At 47.4% G+C, this 25,973-nt stretch overlaps 1 protein-coding gene and 1 pseudogene across 3 annotated transcripts in view; one reads left to right on the top strand and one right to left on the bottom strand.

Moving 5' to 3' along the window:
* The window catches only part of EMB2421 (FAD/NAD(P)-binding oxidoreductase family protein), a 127,559-nt gene that overhangs the window by 55,399 nt on the left and 46,187 nt on the right, over window positions 1–25,973 (bottom strand). The window lies entirely within an intron of this gene.
* LOC147895368 (uncharacterized) lies at window positions 1,746–25,973 on the top strand (annotated as a pseudogene).

Here is a 25,973-nt window from a genome sequence, read left to right as displayed (position 1 = left end):
ATTTGAGCCCTAGATCTGTCAATTTGGCCATTCTGTGAACTGTCCAGTCAGCAAACTGCCACGTGGCAGCAATTTTCTGCCCTTGACAGTTATAATTTACTGTTCAGACAGTCATTGTCCCAACAGTGTTCCAAATATTGCTTCTGTTCAGTGTTTGGCAGTGGAATGGGCTATTTAGGCAGTTCGTAAGTCCTACACTGTTTTTAGACAGCTTGGCCTAAACAGTCAGCAAACAGTGCTTTCTCCAGAGGATTTGCCAGTAAAATCTGTTCAACACTGTTTCTAAGCTTCCATATTGAACAGACAGTGCTTGACAGATCATATACGAGTTGAATAATGCCTCCTAATATGTCTTACAATCAATTAAGAAAGAACCAGTTGGAGATTTAGATCCCTCTCGAATGGAAATTGTTGCTGATGCTAATAGATCTAGGGGTGTGGCTATTATTGGCATGGGAGGGCGATCAAATTGAAGGAGGGGATCCTAATGAAGTTAGCACTATGGAGGGTCCTTCACATATGCCCGTTTCCAAAGGTTTGGATCAGGATGGTATTGGACCATTGAATCCTATATTGCAGGCACTAAAAGAAATTACCTTGGAGATCAAGGCCAATGGGATGAGAATGCAAAATTCTTTTGCTACTATGACCAGGAGACTTGACCAGATCAGAAAAAGTCAAGTTCTGGAAGGGAAGAACAGGAAGGCCGCCTAGTCTAATGGTGTCACTACTCATACAAGTAAGGAGCCACTAAGGAGCAATGGTCAAGGGATGCTATGTGGATGTCCTATGTCAGAGATTCAATGAGTACAAGACACTGCCCGCTGATCTCAGGTCAGCCACGTCTTTTCAAGAATATTTGCTGATAGTTAAACCTATGGAATCCAAGGGACCCACCCATCAAGACAAGGATGTCAAAGACAAGATTGTTTTGTCGAAGTTCAAGGGTGACACATGTACTCCTAATGAGTTGGAGGAATGGTTGAGCAAAATGGAGGACTATTTTATTCTATAACCTAAGAGTGAGCAACACAGGATTAGGTTTGTTGTTCTCCACTTGGAGGATTATGCCCACACTTGGTGGAGGCACCTCCAGCAAGAGGGCACTCCTATCCACACTTGGGCGGTTTCAAAGAACAAATGTTCCAGACCTTTGTCTCCCCCTTGGCCAGAGATAAGTTTGTGTGTGAATGGTATGAACTACTCAGGAGGGTTCGGTCAGAAACTATCTCAAAAAGTTCTGGAAACTACCTTTATTTGCCCACGGGATTGATGATCGGAGCAGGCTGCTCAGGGTTATCCATGGACTACATCCAAGTATAGCAGCTGATGTGTCAGCCCAAAATCCTAGCCCTCTAAGAGAGGCCATGAGATTGGCTGAGCTCTATGAACCTAAGTACAACGTGAAGGAGAAGGGTGTGGGCATTGGACAAGCAAGGGTAGCCCTCCAATGGCGACCAAACAGGTGGTACCTTGTACTACAGTGACTTCTATTCCTAGATATCCCGCAGTTTATGGAAGCCAGGTGGAAAACTTCAGCCCTATAGGGCTGAGGGAGCAAGGCCTTTAAACAAGCCCCCAGCCCCAAGGATGTCCCAAAGGACAAGAAAGATAAAGTGGTCAAACAATTATCCCAGGCCATTATGGAGGATAGAAAAAAGAAAGGGCAATGCTTTCTATGTGGGGAAAACTGGACACCAAAGCATAGAGGTGTGTGCAAGGCTAAGGGAGGAGCCAAACTAAGCATGATCACAGAGATTGAGGATGATCCTATTCCAGGTGACCTTACAATAGAGACTGAATTCCATGAGTGTGAGGGTGATAACCAGGGAGATGTTGAGTCTGATCATGGGTCTAAAGAGGATCCCTCCTTCCCATATGACCCTGGTGGGCCCACTCCATGTGACCCCATGATAGATGGTGACTGCTGGCCTAAGCATCCAAGGATATCCCAGCAATGGAGCATTGACATTATTGATGATGGCCTGGATGTTGGCAGAGATTCAGATGGGAATTCATGTGTTGATCATGATAACTTGTTTGGGTTACCCAATCTGAGCTGTGCATCATCTCTCCTGAGGTATTCATGGGAGCTCAAAGTGCCCAAACACTCAGACTAAAAGGGGCAATTAAAGGCAAGCAGTCAGGTTGCATCCTACAGAGATTGATCATGGCTTGCAAGTACAAGCTTAGTTGCAGGAAACGTCCAAAAAAGTTAGGAAACCCCGTTTCCTAACATTTCCAAAATTGCGGTGTTTCCGAAACTTGGAAACGTTTTGGAAATGCCTAATCTACCAGTGCGCTAGACGAAAGCCAACAAGGGCAGGTATTGACAAGAGATGATGGCAGGCTCTTGCATTATCATGGTGGGTGCATAGTGAAGGCTTTAGAAGTAACACAAGACTTGGAGTAGACGATCTACATGGGTCATGAGTGACTAATTTGTCAATGCACTATACGAATCGCATCTTCAAGGATCATCCGCTCCATGCCCTCCAAGAATCCAATTGCTCGCCTTGCGCACCCGTCTAGCTTATATGGTGCATGTTTTGTTTGATTGCTAGTTTCTGTATGTGAGCAGAAATATACTTTATTAGCCTACCCCTGCCATTTCCTATTAACTCAAGTGGCGTTTCAGAAACATTTCAAAACTACCAGGTTTCCTGCATGGAAATGTTTCGTGCAACATAGGTGGCTAATGGGGAGCATACTATCAGTAGGTAGTGATGTCAGGCCACTATCAGTAGAGCATACTATCAGTAGGTACTGCTGTCAGGCCACCCAAATTCAGCTGTCACCAGATTATGCATTCCAACAGGACTTATTTGCTTTGGATATGGTACCCATAGACATTGTTCTAGACGGTGAATTCCTGAAAGCACTTGGTGAGATTACCATTGAGTTCAACGGCATGTATATGAGATTCTTCGATAAACGTAAGAAAATAATTCTGAAAGGCTATGAGGCACCTAAGTTGCTGTCATTCTTCCAGGAAGGTGATAAGAGACCTTAAGAATGTTTGTCCACTTTATGCCCTCCAACTCTCCAAGCCTGATGACACAAAGGAGGTCTTATGAAGGACCAAGCGATGAAAGAGCTGTTACAGCGATGTTCAGATGTGTTTGCTGATCTACCCCATCATCTCCCACCTCAAAGAGACATTGACCACTCCATCACTAGTTCCAAACTAGTCAACAAACCCCCCTACAGGTTGTCAAGAGTGGAGAGGAGGTGAAGGAGCTACTAGATAGAGGTTTTATTACTCATAGCCAGTCCCCCTTTGCCTCACGTGTCCTTTTGGTGAAGAAAAAAGATGGATCCTACAGGATGTGTATTGACTATAGGGACCTCAACAAAATAACTATAAAGAACAGCCTAGTGTTGATGATCTCGTAGATGAATAGAAGGGAGCCAAGAGGAGGCGGATAGAGCTGAAAGGGGTCTGTATCAATTTAGGGTGATGGCATTTGGCCTCACCAATATCCCAGCTACTTTTCAGGCCCTCATGAACAAAATTTTGCAGCCTTACCTCTACAAGTTTGCTTTGGTATTCTTTGATGTTATTCTTATCTATAGCAAGGCTAAGAAGGATCATCTCTCTCATGTCAAGCGAATTTTGGAGGTTCTAAGATCCCACCAGCTCTATGTCAAGCCAAGTAAATAGCAAACAAGGTGGAGTATTTGGGACACATTGTGGGCAGCGATGGAATTAGGGTTGATCCCAACAAGGTGAAATGAATTATGGAATGGCCATAGCCTGCAATTGTGACTCAGCTGAGAGGCTTTCTTGGCCTTGCCTCCTTTTATAAGAGATTCATTAGCACTTTGCCAAGATTGCTGCCCCTCTCATTGACCTGCGAAAGAAAGACTCCTTTGTATCGACATCAGAGGCAGAAAAGAGCTTCCAACAATTGAAGGTTGCCCTCTCCTCAACATCCATATTGGTATGCCCTGATTTCTCCTTACCCTTCACTATCGAGGCAGATGCTAGTGGGAGAGGCATTGGTGCGGTCCTAAAGCAGCCCATGGAGTAGTTGCCTGAGAGTAGAAAGCTGGATGCCAAGGAGCTCACTTTTCACATATCTGACCAGGAGATGTTGGCTATACTCCATGCCATTGAAAAGTGTCATCATTATGTGTATGGCAGCCATTTCAAGGTGAGGACTCACCATAGAACTCTATTTTCTGTCCCAGACTAATCTCTCTCCCAAGCAAAGGAGGTGGCTTCCATCATTCAAAACTATGATTTTGACATTGAATATAAAGCAGGGAAGAACATTGTGGCAGACTCTCTATCAAGGATGTGGGCATGTTCCCTAAGCTCTATCACTAAAGGTATTCCTCTTGGATTCCATGAATCCATGGAATCTACTCCTTGAATATCTTCAGACCCTAAGGTTGCTGCCATCTTTCGGGACCTGCAAAACCCTTACAAGCTGTTCAATGGCCTATTATGGTACAAAGGAAGGATCTTTCTTGAGGAGTACTCCGCCTACAGGCTGCTAGTCCTGCAGGAGATGGACTCCTCTCCTATGGCTGGACATATAGGACTGTTTAAAACCTATGACAAGGTGAGGCAAAGCTTTATATGGAAGGGGCTATGGAAGGATGTATACAAGTATGTTCAAAGCTGCAAGCCCTACCAACGAAACAGAGAATTGAATCTCAGACCAGCAGGTTCGCTTCAGCCTCTGCCCATTCCAGAGGGTAAATGGACCCACATTTCAACGGACTTCATTACTGCTCTGCAGGCTTTTTGCTTATCCCATGATTTGGAGGTCAACCTTGGCAAGACCAAGGTCATGATCTTTAACACCTCTCGAGCAAACATGCAACGGAAGCAGTTTACTTTTACTTTCGGTGGTCACCCGTTGAGATCGTATCCTCATACACTTACTTGGGGGTCATCTTCTCCGGCCCGATCTTCACAATGAGACCAGCGATGCAGGCCAGACTGAGCAGGGGATACGCCTCACTAGCTCGGCTAGAGAGACAATTCCAGGACCCTCGGACCAAGGCTCTTCTCTTCGACTCCTTGGTCCGACCAACCGGTATGTATGGCAGCCCTTGTTGGGGGCCTGACATGTCAGAGATAGAGTGGACACGGGTGGAGCGCCTGCAGATCCTCATGCTCTCACGGATGATCCAGGGGAAACCGTCTGTACCACATCACATCATTTAGGCCGAGTTTGGTGCTTCTCCACTCCAGCTAGATGCAGCCTTTCATACCATTATATATCTACACCGGGTTAGATCATATGGGGACTGCACATCAGGGAGATAGAGGTTGCCATGGTTGGCTCTCGATTCCTCCATGAGGTTGGCAGCAAAGGGAGACGAGCGATGCTGGTATGCACGGACTCACAGATGGTTTGTGAGACTAGGGCTCCACATCGATAGGATACCTCCTTTTCAGTACAGTTTAGATGCCCCTCCAGTACTCCCACCCACCACCCCGATCGGGCCACACACCAACCGGGTCATTCGTGAGGATCTCCTATAGCTACACACCTTTAGGACCTGGTTGGAGGACCTGGTTGGAGCCGAGGGAGCTTCCAGTGAAGCTGAGTTTCTACAGAGATTACCGTCTTCGTATTTCACAGGAGAGATTCATCACACCACCGGGGTACACTGAGCTTCATATGCCTCACTCACTACAGATCTCCAGATCTCCATCGGACAGTTTCGGGTATCATCACACCGCCTCCGCATAGAGAGTGGCAGAGCAGAGGGGATTCCTAGGGAGCATCGCTTATGCATATTGTGCAACTGTCAGGAGGTCGAGTCAGAGGAGCATTTTATTTTCAGGTGCCCAATGTACTACGAGATCCGAGGTTGCTACCACTGCCTCTTCAGAGACAGCTCCGGGCTCCTTTCCAGATTCCTCGCCTACCTAGATCAGAGATGCCTCGTGGCCTTCATTTACGAGGGGGTCCGACACAGAGATTACTTACTCAGGCGACGGGGCTTGGCCACATCATCAGACCCCTCTCAGAGCAGGATCACAAAGTTCTTCCCATCGAGTGACATTGATTGTCCAGTCTCTAGCCGCAGATGTGACAGAGACCCCGACCCAATGATCGCAACACGACACACAAGACATCGAGGGGACACACAGATCACTCTGGGGGACCTCCCGTCATTGTTTAGACCCGAGATACGTCCCACGGGAGTCACGATGGCTCTGGTCTTGCGTCGAGCCTCATCCAGGAGACCGAGACGTACAGCACCCCTTGACGGGCACCAACGTCCCATCACTGGCTATGCATCAGCTAGGGCGACATGACATACGGAGGATTCCGCTCTGCTCCAGTCCTTTTCTTTTCATTGTTACATCCAGATGTATTTGATTTGATTATGTATGATCAGACTTAGGATTCAGCATGCGTGATGATGCTCGTTTCAGTAGCTCCACCCTTACTGTGATTTGTATCAAGTTTTCTTTCAATCTCATAGACCCATCGATCTTCCGAAGACTCTAATAAAATTTCGTTTTGAATCATAATCAACTAGGACTCACCATCCTAGCCCATGAAAGCCTCTTTCTAGCTTGTGGCTTGTGGAGCACCTCACAAGCTTAAGACTCGCGTGTGTTTCCAGGTACTTTGATGGTTCAGCTCATGAATTTCTGCAATCCAAATGCTGTTCTTTCCCTTTGCATTCATTTTCTGCCATTTCACATTACTAGGCTGTTGAACTAGACCTAAACTAGCTGGTTGTAGGCTAGACTAGTTACAAATGGCCATAAACGTCATTACTCTCAAACACTGACCAACTAAAACGTTTGGAAACTTTTGAAATACAGGCATTTGGAAATTTCAACAAGATAGTGCTTTTCAGTGCACAGGTTTGAAAAGAAGATGTTTCAAAAACCACACTCGATAACCCTGAAAATGTGGAAACCCTACAAACGTGTACCAGTTGTCTTTCATTGCACTTTTTGGACTTCTTGACAGCAGTGACCTGAGGGATCCTCCGTCCACCTCATGATTCGTGTCGTCAACAATCTTGTAAGAGTTTCATGCTAGAGCCCTTGTTAACATTGTAAATTCTAGAACCCTTGTAGAACAAAATTCGCTTCATGTGCAAAACTTTGTTCAAAACTCTTGAAACTAGAATGGTTGATATAAATTATGGATATTGGGAGCTGGATTTTGCATTTTGGTCAATGGTTATGGGCCAAGAATAGTTGAATTATGTGCTTTTATGAATAATGTACTATTTTGCATGCATTCTGTATATGGGCCTGCTCTACCTCCAAACCTTTCATCACAAGGGGGCTGGTCACATTCACTACACACTCCCATTTCATGTTATCCTAAAGCCTGAATAGGCACCACAAATATTCACCAGTGTTGGTAGGACTTTTTAAACCTTACCATACAATTTTGACAGAAAGATCAATGTCCAAAATGGATGGAAATTCACAGTTTTCATCCAAATCAAAATGAAAATGTACGATTCCATCACCTCTTGATGGAAATCCATAGCCCCCTCCTTTTGCAACCTTTGTTTGGTCGTGTTCTTGATGGATGTCGGTCCCCCACTTGGGCATCAGTCACTTCTTGTCACCTTCTTTTCACCTATTGTCACATGCACCCCTGCACTTGGGTGCAAGGTGACAACTGGCTTCATCGACAAAGTGCAAATAGTTCCTATGATAGGATATTTTGTCGTATGCCGTGACCTCATAGTGAGCCCTTATCTAGGGACAGTCAGGCAGGAGCTACGTAGGTCAGTCTCTCAGCCTTAGGTCAAGTCATAATGTCAGTCCTTGTTCACTAGTACCCATTGGAGAACAGTAGGTTAGTGTTTACGTCTTAGGGTTCTAGGTAGGTCTAGGTCTCAGCCTAGGATAGGAGCTCAGAAGGGTCCCCTCAGTGCTAAGCCAATGAGCTCCCATAAAGGGAGAATGGCTGGGGGAAGGGATGCCTTTAAGACTTCCCTGTGCCCCTCCCTAGGCTGCCTTTTATGGGGCAAAGGGCCCAACCAGCCAGCCCAAACCAACCAACTACAAGTCGGTCAGTTTGCGGCTGGTTGGCCCACAGCCCCCTTTATAAAGGGGGCGCTGCAGCCCTTATTCCTCATTCAGCTCCAGCCTTCCCTGCAGCCTTCCGCCCCTCCAGTGCAGCCCGGGGCACCGAGATCCCCTGCACAGCAGCAAGAGTTGGCAGTGCAGATCAGCCTCAAAGGGGAGGAGTACACACAGCACTACAGTCGGGTTTTGGACCAGTGAACGGAAGAAGGTTTGGTGTCTGTTTCAGAAGCTCTTTTAACAGATTCTTTTACAGTTTTCTCAGCTCACTCACAGCTCTTATCACTCAGCTTTCAGTTCATATCTGAGCTCTCTTTTAGCTTCGATTACTCTCAGATTTCAGTCTTCCCCTCATCTCTCACACTCCCACAGCTCCGCTGCATGCCCAGGGACAGCACAAGCCTCTTCAATAGCCTTGCACAGTGGTCCACATCTTTCGTGTGGGCAGCGTGGTCTTGGTCGCAAGATTTGGGTTGCTTCTCAGGCAGTTGTGGGTCAGCTTGCCGTATCGAAGGCTCATCCTCAGAGTTGTCTCTCTTGCTGAACCTGGAAGACGAGCTCTCTCATCTAGCCAAGAATGGTCTGCTGGTATTAACCTATAGTGATAAGGTGATTACCCTAGCCCAGCAGTTAGGTGTGTCCAAGACCAGCAAACTCAAGCAATTCATTAAGGGGTTGAATTCTAACATTTGATTCCCAGTCCATAATTTTGACCCGCTCACTTATGAGTGTGCGCTTATATAAGCTCAGAATAGGAAATGGTGTTGAATGGGGAAACACCTAAGCAGGTCCAAACCAGCAGCCAAAGCCCCGCAGCAGTCCAACAACCCAACAAGTAAAGGTCCTCAGTCAAAGGACAATAGCTTTCAAAAGAAACACAACCAGCAATCTGCTAGTCAGAAAAAGGAGTCCAAGCCCAAGATGACTCCAGATGAAAAAGCTAAGGCGGGCATTACGGGAGGATACTTACAGCCTGATGAACAGAAGCGGTACCATGCAAAGCGCCGTTGCTTCCATTGCCACCACATCGCTGGGCATGGAAAGAAGGATTGCCACAAATGGTTGGCCGAGAGGGTTGGAAAAGTGCCAACTTCTACTGTTGCCACCACTGCTTTGGCACTCCCAGCTCCGCCTACAACAACCATAAATGCAGTTCTACCTGCTCTGAACGCCGTACCCTCGGTAGTCTTTGAAGGTAAGAAGGAGGGCATGCTCGACGAGCAAAATAAAGCCCTCATCAGAGTCTACGGCAAGGCCAAAGGACAATGCTTTGTTGTCTTATTTGACATGGGGAGTTTAGAAAGACGCTATCTTCCCTCAGCTTGCCAAAAGGATGGGATGCACTCTAGTGCCTCATGAGCTAGCGGTGGAGGGCTATGCACTCAGATCACACACAAGGCCGAAAATTTTTCTTTCTCAGTTCAAAAGGCCTCTCTCCAGCGTGACTTCATACTCACACCTCTTTTAGGTTGCGACATGATATTGGTATCCAATGGTTCCGAGAATATTCACATGTGCCCGATTGGCAGCAGGATTCCTTTACCATCCTAGAAGGACTACTTGAGCCGGCCATTATCCATGGGGACAGAAGCATTCTTGGTATCCCACTAAACTCTCACATCCAAGCAGCTCGTGCCGTTTGCAAAGGCGCCGTATGCACATTGGTGTATCAGCTCAATTCAGTGCAGCCAGCTCCTCCTTTGGGGCAGGTCTAATCTAGGAGTTCCAAGATATTATGCCCCGGGATGATCTTTCACCACAGCTTCCGCCTCATAGACCCGAGGACCGTCAAATTGAATTAGTCCCAGGCTCAACGCCTCCCAATAAGTTTCCTTACATATTATCTAAGACCATGGAGGAAGAGTTAGAACAACAGCTCACCCAGCTTTTAAGCGCTGGGTTTATCCAGCCACCCTCATCACCTTTTATGGCTCCAATTCTATTTGTCCAGAAGAAGGATGAGTTAATGTGTCGACTACAAGGCACTCAACAAGATCATCATCAATTTCCCATGCCCCGCATAGAGTATATCTTTGAACACTTAAATGGTGCTAAGTATTTTTCCAAGACAGACCTTAAGAGCAGCTATCATTAGGACCGCATTATTGACGTTGACATTCCAAAGACAGCGATCACGACAGAGCGAGCTCATTATGAGTTCGTAGTCATGCTATTCGGGCTCAAAAATGCACCACCAACATTCAACAAGATGATGTCGCGGGTGTTTGCTAAGCATGTTCATCTTTCTAGACGATATCTTTAGAGAAAAAGTGATATATTCCATTCAAAACGAATCATACAACAGGTGGGAGAGAAAGTACTCTATCCCTAGCCTCAACAATGTGGCAAAAAAGTCATGGTGGTGGTCTAAAATGCCACGACATCCCAAAAGGGGTCAAATGAAAAAATAATGAGCTGTCCCATGTCCTCAGGAAGGATAAAAGTCTCCCACGAGCTGCCAAAGAGGTGCCTGTACACCGCTCCCAGTGACTTCTGAGAGTGAAGATAATCTCTGCCCAAATGGAAGCGAGAGTGTCAGCCTCCATGCATAAATGGCCCCCAAGGACAAAAGAACATCGCAAACACCATATCCGCCAAGGGTAATGCTGGAAATCACCTCCCAGGCTGACCCTGCAGGTGAAGTAGGCATGGAATCCTGAGCTGGTACAGGTACCAAAAGTAAATCCTATGGCTCCATGATGCTGACATCTGTGGGACCCCGTCTCTGGCGATGCTGCATGAAGAAACCGTGGTCTCCTAGCTCTGACTCAAAGAGAGCAAAGGCTCCAGATCCTCTCCCCCAAAGGGCAACGCCCCATGTCATCAGAAAGGACTCGGATGTAACATATGAGAACAACCTGAAGATACCTGTCCATACCACTCTAGAGCTAGGGCAGCTCCATAAACAATGCTTACTAGATTCCTCTACAAGCTGACAACGCATACACAAGGAGGGTCTACCCATCTGCTAAAGCGAAGTACCCACAGGTATACCCCTATGTATAGTGAGCCAAAGAAAGTAGGAGACTTTCCTAGCTCTACTGATGCCCCAAAAGTGAGTCCAGTAGCTCAGCAAGAGCTCTGCAGTAAGTCCCTGTGCGTGCCAATGCTGTGAGGCAGATGGTAGGTGATGAGAGTCTCTCTGCTGAAGCCTGTAACCTGCCCTCGTCGAGTACTGGAAAAAAGAAAGAGGACGAACGCCTGCCACCGGAGTAGGCCACGCCCACTCACCTGGGTCCCAGTTGAGCTCCGTAAGAGGTCGACCCTGAAAATTCCAAAGTCTCCATCTAGGATCCTCTCCAATGGTCAACCTGGAAGGATCTGTGGCCCATTCCTTACCCAGGCAACCAATGACCCTGACTCTCTACCAAAGGAGCTCCTGTCGAGATCCAGGGGCTGAGTGGGATATCTGTGAGAGGAGTCCGTCTGAAAATAAGTAAACGGTGCCGGTCCTAAACAAACTCCAATGCATAGCCCAGCCTCACTAAAACAACCTGACCAAGTAGAGATGGGATGAACATAGGCTGGATTTGTAAGCATATCCATCCACTCCTAAGGAATAGCTCTCATGATTAGTAATCTGGTGGCAGCAATCTGTCCAAGTGGCCCGTGTCTATCTCTGATCTCCTCCTCTGACATCTCCACACCTCCTCTGAACCAATCTCCGACTGTCACAACCCCTTGAGCATGCCATCTGGCCAAGGGAGTCCTAAGTTCTGTACTAGGGGAAGATCCCTGATACCGAACCAGGGGGTTATGATAGAGTGGCTGTCGGGCAATTTCCTCTCTGAAGGAGGGAACTGCTCTGATGAGGTGTTGTCGAAAGTGATCCCATATCTAAATAAGCCTTTTCACAAGTGGTGAGGAAGGCTGAGAATGCTGGTCTGCCAAGAAGATCCAACTGACTCTACCTGCCACTGGCCTGCTGCTCTGGGGGTGCACTGGTGAATCCCATGCAGTAGGAGCTGCTTCCACGGCTGATCTCCTAGAGTCAAACCTCTAATAAGAAGTTTGACTAAAAGGGCTCTCCTCTGCATCTCAGGATCAAGAACCCCAAGTCCTCCCTGCGAGGAGGGTAAAGTGATAGTATCCCATGAAATCCTGGCCCTAGTGTCCTCAGAACCATTGCCACCACTCCACAGGAAGTTCCGGAGCAATCTCCTCACCTGACGGATCGAGTCAGCATGAAAGCACCAACATGACGCAACGTACCACATAGTCGCTAGTAGAACCTGGTTGAGTACCAGCGCTCTTCCGGCCAAAGAAAGTCTAGCCGTGCTCCAGTAGGCTAGCTTTCTCCAGATGCTCTCAAGAACTGGGGCAAACTGTTGCGTCGGGGACACCTCAATGCCAACCTGGAAGCCTAGATATCTCATGGAGGTGCCTCTGGGAATCCATACAAAGCCTCTGTCTCCTCCCCATGCTAGGGTATCCTGCTGAGCTCCTGTCCAAATGCCTTTTGATTTGTTCCAATTGACAAGTCCCCCTGAGGCTAGGCAGAACTTGTCAATTGAATCCGCAGCAGTAGCGAGAGTATATGCATCTCCTCTGACTGTCAGTGCCGTGTCGTCAGCAAACTCAGTGTCCAGAAGCTCCTGCTCCTGCCGGATAGGCAGATGGAGGCCCAAAGTGCCATGATTGGTAGCCTGCATAAAGTATCCCATAGCCTCCGCTACGAAAAGGAAAAGGTAAGGTGCAAGCGGGCATCCCTGTCGTACCGATCTGGATAGCTGAAAAGCCGGTCCTCTGCCTCCACAAACCACCATCCTGCTAGAAGAGTGGGAGTAAAGTGAGGAGACCCAAGAAATCCATCTATCACTGAAGCCTAGCCTCCTCATAGTGCCCTCCAAGAAACCCCAGTCCACCATATCATAAGCCTTCTCAAAATCGAGAAGAAGAACTGCAATCTCCTGCTGACTCTCCTTCGCCCAGTGAGTGGCCTCCCAAAAAGTGAAGATGTTATCCAAGATACTCTGATCTTGGACAAATCCTGTCTGAGTAGCTCTGATGATATCTGGGAGCATAGGCTTTAGGCGAAGAGCCAAGGTCTTCACTAGGATCTTGTAGGCTGTCCCTAGAAGTGTAATGGGTCTCCAATTATGTAGGACTGTCTTGTCTCCCCCTTTCGGGATGAGACAAATCATACATGTGCATAATGTCTCGCCCAAAGATCCTGTATCGAGAGCCTCTGAAAAGGCAGAGAGTAGATGAGGCCCAATCGTATCCCAAGAGCTCTAAAAAGAAGTGGCGACAAACTGTCCTCCCCCAAGCATCTGTCTCTGGGCAGCTCATGTAACGTGTCCATGATCTCCAAGAGTGATAGAGGGCTATCCAAAACATGACTCATCCTGTCTGAGACCATCAGGGGGACATGACTCCAAATCTCCTCTCTGGCTCTGATCATCTCCTTGGTGACTGGATCGGCGGTGTAAAGAGTGGAATAGAAATCAGAAGTTATCTCAACAAGACGGTGAGGGTCCGTCTAAAGAGACCCGGCCTCATCCACAAGTCTACGAAGACTGTCCTAAGAGTATCTCTGACCCACTGCCCTGAAGAACTCTCTAGAGCATCTATCCCCCTTCTGAATCCAAAAAGTCTGCTGGGAGTAAAACCTGAACTGGGCCCTCCTGCCCTGAATCTCCTCTAGTCTCTCCTGAGCCTCCGAAAGCTGCCCTCTAATGAAAAGAGAATGAGGAAAACTCTGAATCAATCTCTGAAGTCTGGATACCTCTGCTCTTGCATTCCGATCTCTGATTCTGAGCTTTTCCTTCTCCTCTTTTGCCCTCAACTGGCAGGCCATGCTGACTCTAGCCAAAGCCCCCTCTACCCACATCAACCAGCCCTGATCCATAGGAGTGTCCACTGACAACCAAGTCTCTCTCAACCGTTCCACGAACTCTGTATCCTGAAAAACAAAGTCCGGAACTCTCACAGAGCCTGTGCTCTCCAATCAAGAGGTAGGAAGAATCTGTAATAGGACTGGAGCATGGTCAGATAAGCATGGTCAGATAAAACATAACCCGGGCGGATCCCAATCTGTCCTCCTCTGGCCTGACCCCATTGGCCTGTTAGAATTATAGACATAATTCAGCAGTGACCAATGTAATATAATAAGCTAGTTAGGGGCACTTTTCCCTCATTAAGAGGTTTTTCCCCCTAACCGCAGTTAGTTCACTAACTATGGTTAGTGACTACTAAGGTTTTGTCACTAGGACAAAACCTTATCTTTTTCCTTCAGTGTGTTGTACTCTCTATTCTATTGCAACTAAGCCTTCAGCTTCCAAGCCTCCTGCTCTCTCACTCTCTCTTACTCTCTCTCACTCATTCTATTTCTTTCATTTGGTATCAGAGCGGGTTCAAGAGCCTCGGGCTCCCTGCTCCCTTCAACGTACCCCTTTTGCTTCACGTTACAAGCCTGCTCCAACTCGTCCGTACAGTCCGTACGACTGTACGGAATTCGACGTACTGCCTCCGTACATTGTTCGTACTGCCTCCGTACAGCCCCGTGAAGACTACCGTACAAGTCCCATGCAGCGCCGTACATCGTCCGTACATTTCTTCGTGCAGCACCGTACAAAGTACGTACAGTCTCCGTACATCACCGTACAGACTGCCGTACCTGTATCGCTCCTCTCCGTACAAAGTTGCCGTACAGCAGACGTACAGCAACCGTATAGCGCTGTACAGGTCGCCGTACCTTCGCTGCAACAGCCGTACAGTGATATTCCGTACCTGCGCTGACGTTTTTGTACTTGCCGTACAGTCTGGACGTACTGTACCGTACAATCCGTACTATATCGTACAATCTGTACCTTTTCTAGATTGGCGTGCATTTCTGTACTTTCAGATCTGAATGTGCAGATTTACAAAGGTTGTCTTCAGCCACAGGTGTTCTTTGACAGGCTCATCTTGCAGAAAACCATAGTTTGGTGCAGTTGTTTTGGAGTACATTTGGGGCATTTTGTATATTGCAGACATTGCAATCATTGTGCAGGTTTGGAGCTACATCAGGAGCAAAATTGCAGATCTAGTCTGAAATTTGGGGCTTTTGTTTAAAAATTGCAGATTTGGGGCTTTTAGTAATTTTTCCCCTTTCTGGCTGCAATTTCTAGCCACAAATTGGGGCTTTTGTGTTGAGAGAGCATTTTTTGGAGTATTCAGTACATACTGCCTTTCTTGGAGTGTTTGAAACACTTTTGGCAGATTTTGGAGAGTTTTTGATGCTTGGACAGATTTCTGACAGCTCAAGTACAGAAATCTAAGTTGCATATACAGCCCGTGCTTGTTGGCTGTGTTCTTTGGAAGTTGTGCATTCCATTCCCAGTAAGGGAATTCAGCTCTGTATCTGCTTCAATCTTTTTCTCAAGAATGGCCCATCAAAATCAGAATGAGTTTCCATTTGGTGGTCTTTCACAAGAAGACAAGTTGGATGGTACCAACTACTCCCTCTGGACTTTTATGGTACGTAATATTCTGATTTCTCGGAATCTATGGGATTATGTCAATGGGGATGAGATCCGACCAGCAGATATTGCACCTGCTACCCCTCCTCAACAAGGAGGTGGAAGAGGTCGTGCACAGGGTGCAGCTGCAGGACAAGTTGTTGGTGAAGCTACAATCAATACTCCAGAGCAGAAGAGATGGGATTCACGGGATGCCTTCGCTTTGTCATGCATCTCTCTTTCAGTGAAAAGATCTATCATTCCGCATATCCGGTCGTGTAAGACCTCCAGGGCAGCGTGGGATATCTTGGAAAGCATGTATGCAACACGGAATGATGCCAGGGTATCTTTCTTAAAAAGAGAGTTGCGCAATACACATATGGAGGAGGGTGACTCCATGTCAGTCCACCTCACAAAGCTACAGGATCTCAGAGAGCAATTGTTAAACATAGATGAAATTATTCCTGATTCAGAGATGATTACAACCACTCTGAATTCTCTTCCTGAGTCTTATCTCAGCTTTCACACTTCGCTGAACTTATCAAATAGGGGGGGTGCAAATCCCCTCACTTTTCATGAGTTGATAGGACTTCTGCTTCAGGAAGAGCAGACCAGGAAAAATTTGGCTTCACGTGCAGGTGAACAAGCCATGCTCTCAAAATTTAAATAAAAAACAAAGGGACAGGCAAAGACAACAGCAAATCAGCCTTCCAGTGGGTCAGGACAGCCTTCACAAAAGGCTAAAAGTGATGCAAGTAAACCCAAAAAGAAGCGTTTTTGTCACTACTGCAAAAAGCCAGGTCATCACATAGCAGAATGCAAGAAAAGGATCGCAAAAGAAAAGAAAAACAGCTCAGGTATGGCTGTTTCAGATTCAGCCCCTCATGCATCTGACAGTGGGGATGCTGCAGCCAACTTTGTTGGACAGAATTATGCCTTTTTATCTTGCATTTCAGATTCTAGGTTGGCTGTTCCAGATGCTCGGGATAGTACAGCCTCTTGCAGTGATGATACATATGCATTTTTGACTTGCAGCTTTGACTCTTCTACAGATGCATCTGCTTTCAGTGTTAATGAAACACTGAACACATGGTATTTTGACAGCGGTGCATCCAAGCATATCACTTCTAGGAAGTGCCTTTTTACTTACTTGCATCCACCTCCTGTTGGTAAGAAAGTCACTTGTGCCAACAACTCCTCATATTCAGTACGTGGCACAGGAGAGGTTGAGCTCACTGCCATTGATGGCTCAATTTTCAGACTTTCAGATGTCTTATATGTGCCTGGCATAACCAAAAATCTTCTTTCAGTGTCCACTCTTAACAGAGGGGGATTTCAAGAATCTTTGAGGATGACAAATGTGCTGTCCGAGACAGGGAAGCTAACTATGCCTTAAGGTTATCTGGTACTCTGCTGCGTGGGCTTTTTCAGCTTGATATTTTTGAGAAAAGAGCAGCCCATGCTCTGGCAGTTTCTACCCCTACAGCTGCCATGCATAATGCAGAATTATGGCATGCCAGATATGGCCACATGCATTACAACAGCTTAATGACACTTCAGAAATTTTCAATGGTTGATGCATTGCCACCTCTTGAGATACCTCCTCCACATGCCTGTGAAGGGTGCATTTTAGGTAAAATGCATAGATTCCCCTTCAAGAAGGATGGTTCAGTTAAAGCTATTCGCAAATTGCAGCTTATACACAGTGATGTCTGTGGTCCCATGAGGACTCCGTCATTGGGTGGTCATCTCTACTTTGTCACATTTATTGATGACTACTCCAATTTTACTAGGGTTTATGGGCTGAAAAAGAAATCTGAAGTGTTCACGGTGTTTAAACACTTTTCAGCCATGGTTGAAAATGAAACCGGACTCAGGATACAGACATTACGCACGGATAGAGGTGGGGAATACCTATCTGCAGAATTTGATGCTTTTCTCGAATCTCAAGCAGAAGGGTATTGTGCATCAGCTCACAGTCAGGCTGACCCCTCAGCAAAATGGCAAAGCTGAGAGGAAAAATAGAACCCTCATGGAGATGGACAGATGTATGCTGAAAAGCGAATACATGCCTCATAAATTCTGGCTAGAGGGTTTGATGTGTGCCAATTACATTTTGAACAGGGCTCCCACTAAGGCTTTAAAAACAAAAACTCCTTTTGAGGTCTGGAATGACAGGAAGCCTTCAGTGGATCACTTCCGAGTCTTTGGATGCCTTGCCTATGCACATGTGCCAGTTGAATTTAGGCACAAATTGTCAGATAAAGCCATCAAATGCATATTTGTTGGATACAGTGCAGAAAGCAAGGGGTACCGTCTCTACAATCCTGCTACACGCAAAATCGTTGTAAGTAGAGATGTGATATTTTCTGAAAATTCAGCTCACACTCAGGCTGAATTTCAAATGCCTTCGTCTTCAGAGAATGTCTTTGAAGGGTTGCTACCCATTGCTTTGGGTTCCCCTGCTGATTTTTCTGATCCAAATCAGAATTTACAGCAACCTCCAAATGCTTCAGTTCCGCCACAGGATGTCTTGCCCCCTCCACAGGCAGTGGAACAGGTGGTGCAGCAAGAAATTGCCGACATACATGCAGCAAAAACAGTCCCAAACTGGCTGTTACAGACTCTCAGGGAGAGTAAACTTGATGCTCCATTACCTGGCAGGACTCGCAGTGCAGCAAGGCACATGGAAGGTGCTAATTCAGTGGAATCAGCATATGCAGGTACTCTCCTTGATGAGGAGGAGCCTGCCACATTTGAAGAGGCAAAAGGTAATGTGCATTGGATGAATGCCATGCACGATGAGTTGCAGTCCATTGCAAAAAATCAGACTTGGGATGTTGTGGACTTGCCATAGGGTAAACATGCCATTGGCACACGATGGGTATTTAAAGTCAAACGGAAGCCAGATGGCTCCATTGACAGATATAAGGCTAGGCTGGTTGCTAAGGGCTATGCTCAGAAAAAGGGCATAGATTATGAGGAGACATTCGCTCTTACATCCCGGATGACCACCATCCGATCAGTAATTGCAATGGCTGCACATTTTGAGTGGAATGTTCATCAGTTGGACATAAAAACAGCCTTCTTAAATGGGGACTTGCTGGAAGAGGTGTATGTCAGACCACCTCTGGGCTTTGAAATTACAGCAAATGCACTTCAAGTATGCAAGCTCAATAAAGCTTTATATGGGCTGAAACAGGCCCCTCGTGCATGGTATGCCAAGATACATGCCTTTTTTACCAGCAAGGGGCTGCACAATAGTCCTACTGAGAGCACCCTCTACATCAAGATGGATGGGGGGGAAATATTAGTCATCCTTCTTTATGTCGATGACTTACTGCTCACAGGGTCCAATGAAAAAAAAATTGCAGATTTCAAAGCTGATTTGCAGACCAACTTCGACATGTCAGATTTGGGGCTGCTTCACTTTTATTTGGGGATCCAGTTCTCTCATGAGAGACGTGGCACTGTTATGTCTCAGTCCAAGTATGTTCAGAAACTCTTGGACAGATTTAACATGCAAGAGTGTAAGCCCATATCCACTCCTATGGAACCGGGGCTGAAACTCACAATGCATGATGCAGGAGAATTAGTTGATGCCACACTTTACAGTTAGGCTGTTGGATGCCTCATATATCTCTGCAACACTAGACCTGATATTCAGTTTGCAGTATCTCAGGTGAGCAGGTACATGCACAGCCCAAAAACTATGCATTGGTAGGCAGTTAAGCGCATCTTCCGTTATTTGCAGGGCACAAAGTCTTTTGGCTTACTATTTCCCAGGGGGGGTGACTTGCAGATGCATGCCTACAGTGATTCAGATTGGGCTGGTGATTATGACACTAGGCAGTCCACTAGTGGCAATTGTTTCTTTTTGGGTAAATCTTGTATTTCATGGCTGAGCAAGAAACAATCTACAGTGGCTACCTCATCATGTGAAGCTGAGTATAGGGCAGCTTTCACAACAACAGTTGAATGTGTTTGGCTGCGACGTCTATTTGCTGATCTTCATCTGTCTTTGGAGGGTCCCTCTCCAATTCTCACTGATAGTCAGAGTGCCATTGCAGTGGCAAAGAATCCAGTGTTTCATGCTCGCACGAAACACATTGAGGTTCACTATCACTACGTCAGAGAGAAGTTGCATGCAAGAGAGATCAGTATGATCTTTGTGTCCACACATGACAACGTTGCAGATATTTTCACCAAAGCACTACCACGTGAAAAGTTTGAGGCATTTCGCAGTGCCCTGAACTTATATCCGTTTGGTGATTGATTAGCCTTGTACATGACATTGGCACTGCAGGGGGGTGTTAGAATTATAGACATAATTCAGCAGTGACCAATGTAATATAATAAGCTAGTTAGGGGCACTTTTCCCTCATTAAGAGGTTTTTCCCCCTAACCGCAGTTAGTTCACTAACTATGGTTAGTGACTACTAAGGTTTTGTCACTAGGACAAAACCTTATCTTTTTCCTTCAGTGTGTTGTACTCTCTATTCTATTGCAACTAAGCCTTCAGCTTCCAAGCCTCCTGCTCTCTCACTCTCTCTTGCTCTCTCTCTCACTCATTCTATTTCTTTCATGGCCAATATAAAACCTATCAAGTCTGACCAAAGAAAGAAAGCCATGGAAAACCCCAGACCAAGAGAACTGAAGACTGTCAGCCAAGTGACAAAAGTCGTCCAATCGAGCTGCATCATGAAGTCCAGCATGCAAAACAAAACTATCCCACTCCACTCTCTCCCTATCAGAAAGGCCACCCTCTGTTTGACCCGACTTGTCTTCAACGAATTCAACCATGTTGAAATCACCTCCAACGATCCAGGTGTCTGCCTGAGGAAGGGACTCTCTGAGCTGTCTCCAAAAAGCGCGTCTATGGGCTGGATCCGTGGGAGCATACACATTGAGAACACCAACTGTTGTGCTCTCAATATGAAGAATAACATAGCATGCTCTGCTCTTCACTAGTGTACCCTCTTGGGTGATCTCTGAGGCCCACCTAGCTGAAGCTGAAATGCAAACTCCTCCCCTCGTGCCATCCGTTGGGCTCCAATATGTCCGGCTCTGTCCTCTGAGTAAGGATCTACATCTATCAATCTTGTCCTGAGAGAGCTTATGCTCCTGGATAAGCACAATGTCTGGAGGGGACCCTGAGGAAATAAACCGAAGGGAGTCCCTAAGCAACTGCAATCTAGGAACTCCCAATCTACGACCATCTGCATCTGAGGTAAATCTGCGGCCGTTCAGTCCTCTCACATTCCAAGAAATGATGGACAACCTAGACATCGGATGGAAGTGAGGGTGTGCCAGTGGCAACGGCACAAAACTCTCTCTCTCTCGGCGCAATCCGAAGTTGGTCTCTGATCAAACTCCAAATCTGCCCCAACTCATGTAAAATGGCTCCATCCAAGGGAATAGTACTTTGGCGTGAACCAAGGAGCTGAAAGTCAAACCAACCAGCACTCCTAGGCAAATCAAAGTCTCCCTGAATCTCAAAGAACAGATACAGAAAGGCCCTGCCACCGAAGCCAGGTCGAAGAGTCCGAGAGCAAGAATGAATCTGCGAGCTGATAATACGGTGAACCGCTGAAAACCGAGTCATGTTCATAAGCTGTCTAACAATCTCGCTGTCAAGTAACTCAGCTGACCAGCTTTCGCTCCCCCGAGATCGAAAGCTACCTGCGGAGAAACGAAGAACGTGCCCCTCTCTGGAGAGAGTAACAGATCCCAAGTACTCCTCTACCTCCTCTGACCGTCAGCAAAACACCGGTAGAAGTTCCAATCGAGTGAGGGAGTCTGTGATAACCCCTCGAGCCAAAAAGGGCCAAAACTCAACGGGCAGATCTATGTCAACCATCCTGGGGTCAGGTCTAGAAGTCAGAAAAGCTGAAAAGGGCTGAGCCGTCCTAACTCTGCTCCTGGAATAGGTGAGAGGGAGAGGAAGAATCTGCGACGAGGTGCCTGTCCGCGTGGGTGATTGATACTCTCGCTCGATCTCGTCTGCTAGGATCTCCCAATCCTCACGCCTGTCTGGGTACTAAGCAAAATCTGTGACCGCACTCACAAAAGATCTAGATAAACCAGGAGTGAAAAGCTGCGAGGACAAGGCTGTACTGGGAGGGGTTTCTAAAAGGACGCTCCACATAGCAACAAAGGAAGATACTATGCGACGGGGCTGTGAAAGGGGTCTCGAGGGAACCTCGTACAGGCGCATGAGATCCTGGGATGGGCTCTCACTCTGACCTGTGTCGTAAAATACCACTCTCTCAACGGACTGCTAGGGAGAGGCATCCATCCTAGTAACTGCAGCCTGAGCAGTCTCTTGTTGGATAATTGTCTCCATAACCAATATCTGAACCTCCGGGGTAGTAGTGTCTAGAGTCATCAAATCTTGAGCTACTGTCTCCTGCATAGTGTGAAGACCTGCCTGTGGATGGTCGTCCACCTCTCCCCTCTCCGGGGTCTCCTGCACATGTGTCTCCACTTCCAAAGCTACCGTCTCCTGCACAGTGTCAAGACCTGCCTGCGGATGGTCCTCTGCATCTCCCCTTTCTGGGGTCTCCTACACATGTGACTCGACTCCCTGAGCTACCGTCTCCTGCACAGTGTCAAGACCTGCCTACGGATGGTCCCTGCATCTCCCCTTTCCGAGGTCTCCTGCACATATGTCTCAACTCTCTGCGATCTGTGAGCTCGTACCTGGGGCTGCTCGTACTGCTGGCTCTCCCTCTGTCTCCGTCTCCTCCGAGCTCTCCATGAAAGTTGTTCCACTGGAGGCACCTCCAGGTCCTCTCATTCCACTGGAGGCTCCCCCAAAGAAGTCTCCTCTTGTTCTGTTGAATGAGTCGAAGCAGGCTCAGAGACCCCTGGAGGCTGAATTGAAGGCTCTGGGTCACTCGTAGGATGAGAAGGATCTGGAGTCTCTGATCGAGGCCGACGACTAGGGCAATCCCTAATAAAGTGACCTCTCTTCCGACAAAAAAGACAATGATCAAGAAGCCCCTCGTACAAAACCCTCTGCTGAATCTGGACCCCATCTCCCGTAGAGTACGATATCAAAGTAGGCAAAGGCCGAGGAGGGGGGAACTCTGAAGTGAGTCTGACCCTCGTAACACCTATACCAGCAAGTGACTGAGCATAGGAAAGTCTAGCACCTGATAGGGCTCTGTACCTGCCACGCTAGCCATATGCTCCACAGCTCTGCGACAAGAGCTGACCTCATCAGGAAGTCCGGGGAAAAGCATCCAAAAAGAGACCTAACGCAGTCCCGGGGAAGTAGTACTAAAGTGCTTTCGCCAAGGCCACAAATGGATGACTCTGCTCATAAGTACTCTTTGAGCCTCCTCTGCAGACTGAAGGCCAAAAGAAAAGTACCCTCTGCCAAGCAATCGGAAAACCCTAACTGAGACACCCAATGAGGCCATGCTCGTGTACACCCAATCACGTAACTGTTGGCCTCTACCGGGTAGAAAGCCAATGATGTGCGTCATGTGCGTCAAACGAAAACCCTCCTCTGCTACCTCGATCATCTGCACAATGTCAGGAGGAAAAGACTTCAATCTCCTTAGGTTCGGCGACGGGAGTGGCATTAGTGTCCTCCATTGTCTCAGCTTGCGCTGTCCTGAGGGGAGGAGCTACCTCTGCTGAAAATACCCACCAAGAACTCGCAACCAACCTCTAGAATCCCCAAAAAACCCCTGGTTAAAGAGTGCCCCAAACTTCAGCCTGCGTTGAATGAAAACAGGCCGCTCAATGCAGAAGCAGAAAGCTCCGCCAATGCCTCGAAGCAGCCCAGGAACTCAGCTCCCCGGAACATGAGCAGAACTGTCCCGGAGAGGGCCCTGAAGCAGCCCAGCCTGAAGCGCAAGGGAGGGGCAGACAGCAGCTACTGGCGGCCTGAAGGGCGGCCTAGATGGCAGCCTGAAGGGGCGACCTGAAGGGGCAAGGGGAGCTCGACCAGCAGGGCGCGACCAGCAGCAGCCAGTCGGGCTGAAGGGGGGGCGCAACGCGAGCGGGCTGAAGGGGGGGCTCGACCACCAGGGCACACCTGCAGCAGCCAGACGGGCTGAAGGGGGGCACGACGCGAGAGGGAAAGGGGGGGCGACCTGAGCAGGGGGCGCTGCCAAGGGAGCCTGCGCGGCCAAGGCAGCAGGGCGCTGCCAAGGGAGCAGGTCGCGGCCAAGGGGCAGGGCGCTGCCAAGGGCTGGGTGATGGCGACGGACGATGGCGGGGGGCAGCAGCAGACGGAGCTCCTCCAAGAATTCAGAAACTCCTAGACGATATCTTAATCTTCTCAACCACAGCAAAGAAGAGTTACATCATCAACGCCAATGGCATTCTCTTGGATCCTGAAAAAATTCAAGCTATCACCAGCTAGGCAATCCCGATGATGGCCCAAGAGATCCAATCTTTCGTAGGGCTTTGCCAGGCCTATAGTTCACATATGCCTGGATTCTCCACCACCTCATCCCCCTTGACTGACTTATTGAAAGGGGTGAAGACTCGCCAACAAAAGATAATCAATAACCGACTTAGCTTTGTAGGCCTTCCATAACCTACAACGGTTGGCCATAGCAGCTCCAGTAATGAAAATTGCATTGTGGGATGATTCATTCTTGGTTATCACTAATGCCAACAATGTAGCCATCGGGGCTGTCTTACAACAAGAAGAAAGACCCATGGCATACTACAGCAAAAAGCTTAACCCTGCCGAAAAGAATTACTCAAAGAAGAAAGACCCGTGGCATACTATAGCAAAAAACTTAACCCTGCCAAAAAGAATTACTCAATCTACAACAGAGAATTACTTGGCGCTATCCAGGCATTGAAACACTGGAAGCCGTTCCTCTACGGACGGACCTTCACAGACAAGACAGACCACCAGGCTTTAAAGTGGTTGCAGACAATGCCCAGCTCCTAGTGGAGCGATCGGCAATCCCAATGGAGTCAGATCTTCCAACAGTCCGAAGGCATGATTGAGTATGTCCGTGGCTAGAACAACCCTATCGTCGACGCTCTAAGCAGGAAAGCCTCCATTCAGACCATAGAAAAGGCCACTGTACTAGAGATTAAAGGGAAGGACCTTGACTCTATGAAAACACAACATGCGAACTCCACAGAGTTTGGCATTCAATATCATTTGCCCAGACTTTTGCCCAGACTCTTGCACCCAACCACTATTCAATTCAAGATGGATGGTTATTTTATAAGCAAAGAGTTTGTGTGCTCAAAGACAAGCGGGAGAATCTACTCCATGAGGCACATGACGTCCTCACAAGCCGCCGTAGAGGCATCAACAGTACATTGGAGAAACTAAAGCGATATTTTTACTCGCCTAAAATGAGGAAGGATGTATACAACTATGTGCAAAGATGCCAGATCTGCCAAAAGGTAAAACGTGTCCCATCAAAAGATGGCAAGATCGCTTCAGCCCTTACCAATTCCCGAAGGTCCATTTTAGGACATCACGATGGATTTTGTGGGACCCGTTCCAGCATCTGCAGGTATGTAATACTCAATGTCTAGCCTTTGTTGATCAGTGTAGTAAACTTTGTATGCTTATTCCATGCAAGTAGATAGCCAGTGCGGGTACCCGATTGGAGGATTGCCACAGACCATTACCACGGACATAGATTCCAAATTTATCTCACACTTATGGAGGACTCTGTTCAAAAACTTTGGCACCAAGATGCAAATGTCCAACGCATTTCGTCCGCAAACCAACGGGCAATCGGAGGTATATAATAAATTGGCTTTTAATGTATATTGTCATTATTCACAGTCCAAGTGGAAGCAATACCTTCCGTTGGTACAGGCCATATTAGACGATACCTACTCTTCAAGTATTTGGGCGTACTCCATATGAAGCTACTTTCGGCAGGAGGTTCTCTTCACTCCTCCCCCGGATGATATCGCCGTCCCTCGAGGCCAACAAAACTACAGAATCCATGGTCAAGATCACGGAGTCAGTTAAGGACCGCCTCGCCAAAGCTCAAGCAACATACATGCGCCAAGCCAATAAGTCCTAATGAGATGTCAATTATGAAGAGGGTGATTGGGTTTATCTGCGGATTATAAAGCAAAGGCTAAAACAGGTGGGCAAGCGAAGCCCTAAGTTATCCTTTAGAAGTTTTGAACGATTCCCCATCACTAAGAAGATCAACAATGTCTCTATGAAGCTGTGGCTACCCGAAAGTTGGACAATACATAATGTCTTTCACGTGGCATGGTTGAAGCCATATATTGGGCCAGCACTTAGCGATATCTCTGATGAGCAACAGCCTGAGGTGATCAACGAGGCATAAGTCATTGAGCCGGAGCAGATTCTCCTCCACAAATGGAAGCATGGGTCAGGACACCGGGTCCGCAAATTCTACACAAAGTTTCGAGATCGAGAAACCCATGAAGCAGTGTGGTTAGACAAAAGTTTCTTCCAGGAGTCCCGCAAATATTGGCCAGACTCCTTGGAGGCCATGCACCTACCGCCAAGTTAA

This window comes from Dipteris shenzhenensis, chromosome 13 (assembly GCF_047967505.1).
Source record: "Dipteris shenzhenensis isolate YYH24624 ecotype China chromosome 13, Dip_SZ_1.0, whole genome shotgun sequence".
Classification (NCBI taxonomy): Eukaryota; Viridiplantae; Streptophyta; class Polypodiopsida; order Gleicheniales; family Dipteridaceae; genus Dipteris; species Dipteris shenzhenensis.
Note: the sequence above shows the minus strand (reverse complement) of the source record. Positions and strands in the feature narration are given on the sequence as shown.